The sequence below is a fragment of the Alligator sinensis genome, unplaced genomic scaffold (assembly GCF_000455745.1).
Source record: "Alligator sinensis unplaced genomic scaffold, ASM45574v1 scaffold953_1, whole genome shotgun sequence".
Taxonomy (NCBI): domain Eukaryota; kingdom Metazoa; phylum Chordata; order Crocodylia; family Alligatoridae; genus Alligator; species Alligator sinensis.
The window spans coordinates 1,339,479-1,343,993 of NW_005842365.1; the positions used below are offsets into that span (position 1 = coordinate 1,339,479).

Sequence of the window (4,515 nt, forward strand, 5' to 3'; positions counted from 1 at the left end):
GCTCCATATCTGGTCTTCAGGCAAACCACTGCCAGAGATGAAGACTTCTGCTTGCTGCCAGAAGTCACAAGCTTCCAGTTTCCACCTTCCTGGGAGCCCACATCCTGTTTCTTCTGTAGCATTACCTCTGGTAGTTCTGTCTTCACAGTCCTAGAGGTCTGCGTCAGTAGTGAATCAATGAAGTCCTAGTGGCAGAGGATGCTTCAGAGCCTTGACACCTCCTTCTGCAGCTTTTTTGTCTGCTCCCTGAGGAACACCACCAGGAGGCACCACTCACATTGCAGGCACTCCCTCACTTGGCTGTCACTGGAAGGAACCTGCAAGCCGCAGTCTTCACAGTGCTAAACCAGGACCTGAGTGGAAGCTTCAACTGTGAGTGGTCCTGTTTGGACATACAGATATGATAGGATGGAGTGCTCCTGCCTGCACCGGTACAAACAGAGGAATGACTGGCAGTGGCAGTGCGATATCCTCCAGCTATTTCTCTGGGTATCTTAATCCGCTGCCTCTCTCTTCCTGCCCCTCTTTCCAAACACACCTTTCCTAGCAAGCTCCCTTTTAAGATGGCCTGTTCGTTGCTTCTTGGTCCTGAAAGGTTTCCTTTTCCCTGCTTCCACTCACCAAGCTTACAGTGAAGAACAATGAGAGAGAGTTTCTATGCATACTCCCTAGTGAACTCCCCCCGCTCAGGACTCTAGTTAAGCAAAGGCTTAAGTATTGGTTTAACTCCTGAGTTTTAGCTACTTATATATATGTAGGTTGTCTACTGCAAATTAAAGAAAGAGCTTACCTTAAAGGCTCCCTTGCAAATAGCGGGGCTGAAAAGTGACCTGTTTGCTAGTTCTCTGGTCAGTTGGAGAGTCTCCTTTTATACCCTGCTGGGCCTGGCTCTTCCCCCTTGTCAGAAGCCCCAAAGGAACTTTTGTCAGAAATGGAAAGCAGTCACCCAGCAATCACTAAGCTAGCAGCACTCCCAGCTGCTCAGAGCACACACCCAAAACAGACACAGCCCTCCAAACAACCACTCAGCAAGCCAAACACACAGGCAGCTCTGTCTCACTTATGTTCCCAGAGAAGGATCTGGTGCCTGGTGCTTTGCTCCTCTTCCCCTTCCTTCTCTTTCTCCCAGTGAACTGCTTGCAACCTCAGTGAACTTCTTGCAAATACGATAGGATTTAAGAAACAATCACAAGAGTAGGAGGTACTCACTCTTGACATACAGGCCTCAAAAGCCAGAGCTGAGGTTCTCATGCAATTCCTGTCTCCTCCCTCTCTTTCTTGTTGCTTTTTGTGAGCTAAACAAGTAAAATAGGAGATCAGATCAGAGCACCCATGTTTAAACTAAAGCAACACATTCATCATCGGACTGATCTGCTAATTTCAATGTTGTACACTGGCAGTGAGTGACAGTTCTATAATCTCACTCTGGGAAGTCATTGCACAGGTCATATTCTGTCAAGGAAAAAACAGGTAATGTTTTGACTTCCTGGTTCCAGCTTCATCTAGTTTAAAAGCATTTCAGAGTTCTTTCTTGCTTTGTTGGTAACGTTAATGTCAGGAGAATCATGATAAAATGTCATTCCTTTCTGAAAACATTTTTTTTTTTCTGCAAGCAGTGCAAGTAAGACTCGGTGATTCATATTCTAGGGTGTTTTAGGGCATGGTCTATAGGACAAAGCTACAAAGTTCAGCACCAGAGAGAATGTAATAACACCAGTCAAGGCATATGTCGATATGACAGTGGTTTGGAAAGTCATGTGTTTAGAAAAAAGGTTCATAGAAATTCATTATTCATCCTCCAATGACTGCTGTCCCTTCAAGCTGTGCTTTTTTTTCAATTATATATTTCTGCATTTGGATTTTTATGTATTTATATATTTGTGTGTGCAAGTAAGAAAGGCCGGATCGTGTAGTTGTGACATCCTTCTCTGGATTAACTTCCCTTCCCTTGCCCATCCTCCTTTCCTCTTGAAGGCACTACATGTAGCACTGAATCCAGAATGGTTGGAATGGGCACCATGTGTGGTGGATCTAGCATGCAGGAATAGTGGGGGGAAGGAGGACGACGGGAGATAGTATGGGCATTGGCCCAAACCACCCCTGGTCTAATGGATTTGCAAAGCTACCAAAGTAGGTTATTTGCTTAATTTCACTAAAGTTAATGGAACTCCCGTGTATGTTTGCACTGCCTGTTACGGTATAGTATACATATACCTGATAGCTTTAAAAACTGTATCAGGAATGGAAGCAGTATGATCACAGCAGCACAGTTCTCAAAGCAGGATAAATTACCCTGCTTTTCATCAGTATGCAATATAGGCATGCCCTAAGGCACCTACCCTCCTTCAACACTTACGAGAATCCTGCTAGGCACTTTCTGCTTCTTTAGGTGACCAAACACTATAGAAAATGTGACTGAGAGGCCAGAACCCAGATTTGCAAAGGTATTTAAATTCCTAACTCCTATTGATTGCAGTGGGAATCAATCAGAGGCCTAAATTCCTTTCAGACTCAAGCTGTGGAGAAACTGATAGAGTCTTTCTACATGCAACTTGCCCAAAGCTCTGAGAGTCTTTGGGACAGGAATAAATTGTATATGAATCTCCCAAGTCTTAAGATAGTGCTCTAGCCATCTAACCTGGTACCTGGCTGTTACATCTGCATCAAAAGAGTCTTGATACATGTGTCTGACCTGTTCAGAATCAAAGAACATTGTGTGCTACATCTCAGTAGGGATATTGGTCCATTAGAACATATTCTTTTGTTATACCTGTGTCCTTGCTAAGGTGGTGTGTAACTCAGAGGAAAATGCTGTGTGAACCCTTTTTCTAGCACAATAAATGATTTTAGCTGGTCTAGAAAAATCAGCATTAATTTCATGTGATAATTATCCAGCAGCCTGTTGGCCCAGTGAATTGAGCATCACAGTCCAGCTCCTCTGGAGCTGTTATCAAGGTCACCACTTCAGGCTGATGCATTTCATGTTCACTTCCATGTCCTGTACAACATTACCCTATGCTGAATATTCACCCTTGCCTCTCATTGCATTGCTCACACACTGCAGCTGGTAACACCAGCTGCTTTCTTAATGTAGTCTGTCCATAAAGTAGGAGCGGCACCAACATGGTTGTATTGATTGCAGAGAACCAGAAAAGTAGGGAGAGAAAGCTGAGGATGGAGAAGAAGATGAACAAGTATAAAATAACACTGTTGTCACTGATGGGATCAAGTGTCTCTCCAGCATACTGCCTTGACTGGTATGCTAGGGCCCCAGTTTCTATGGGGGATAAGAGTCTACCCATGCCAAGCACTTGATGTTCTGGACTGTCCCAGTGCACTGTAATGTTAGTGTGGTCCACACAATAATAAACCTGTAGTATGCAAAGGTCTCAAATCTCGACCGAGACCCAGTATTTATCCCAGTGGTCTGCTCTCTCCTCTCCCCCTCCCCTGACTTTGCTGTCACTCTCTAGTGCACTCAACTGAGACAGGAGCTTGGAGACAGCTGAGCATGCTGGAAAGCACATGGTGTCCTGTTTTGTGACCAGGTAAATATGGTCACCCGAACAATCCCAAGCCCTTCCCGCTCTTGGATGTGGACAAATCAATTCATAACCTGGTATAATTTACTTCAGATTTGTAATGTATATCGCAGATTACACTGGGAGCAGGAAAGGACACAGATGCACTATCCAAGGATAGGTGCCCACAATAGGTGACCGTTCCTGTCCTTTGCCATTAGGTGGTGCGGAGTAAGTAACAGCTGTTTACTTTGAGCAAACAACTATCCTGGGATGGATGCAGAACCGCAAAACCAAAACTAGTGTATCTTTGGTGGTTTATATCCCATCTTTCAAGGTTAATTCACCACTAGACTTAGTGATTATCACTCAGTTTAGGGGCTTGCATCATCTGTCTGCTCCTTTTTAACTCTGCTGTGATGCTGATTAAGCACATGGCCCCTGCTAGCTTCATGAATGAGCAAAGCATGGTGCCCCTCTCCCCCCTCCCAATTGTGTGTAGATGCAACACACAGAACATCCCCATTGTGTGAGTGTTCAACACTCGTGCTTGTAGGGAGGCAGTTAGACAGGCCAAAGCTACCATGGAGCTGAGGATGGCATCCCAAGTAAAGGACAACAAGAAATTGTTTTTTAGATATATAGGGAGTAAAAGGAAGGCCCAGAGAGGAATAGGACCCCTGCTAAATGGGCAGAAACAATTGGTAATGGACAGGGGGGACAAGGCTGAACTCCTCAACGAGTTCTTTGCCTCAGTGTTCCTAAGCGAGTGGCACGACAAGTCTCTCACTGGGGCTGTAGAGAGGCAGCAGCAAGGCGCCAGACTTCCATGCGTAGACCCTGAGATGGTGCAGAGTCACTTGGAAGAACTGGATGCCTTTAAGTTGGCAGGCCCAGATGAGCTCCATCCGAGGGTGCTGAAGGCACTGGCTGACATCATTGCAGAGCCACTGGCAGGAATATTTGAATGCTCGTGGCGCACGGGCCAAGTCCC

At 45.4% G+C, this 4,515-nt stretch overlaps 1 protein-coding gene across 1 annotated transcript in view; it reads left to right on the forward strand.

The window, feature by feature from the left end:
• Positions 1–305: 305 nt before the first annotated feature.
• The window catches only part of RTN4R (reticulon 4 receptor), a 42,589-nt gene continuing 38,379 nt past the window's right edge, over positions 306–4,515 (forward strand). The window contains exon 1 of the transcript XR_001358489.1: positions 306–372. The gene's annotated coding sequence lies outside the window, so the exon portion shown is untranslated. The remainder of the gene's footprint in view (positions 373–4,515) is intronic.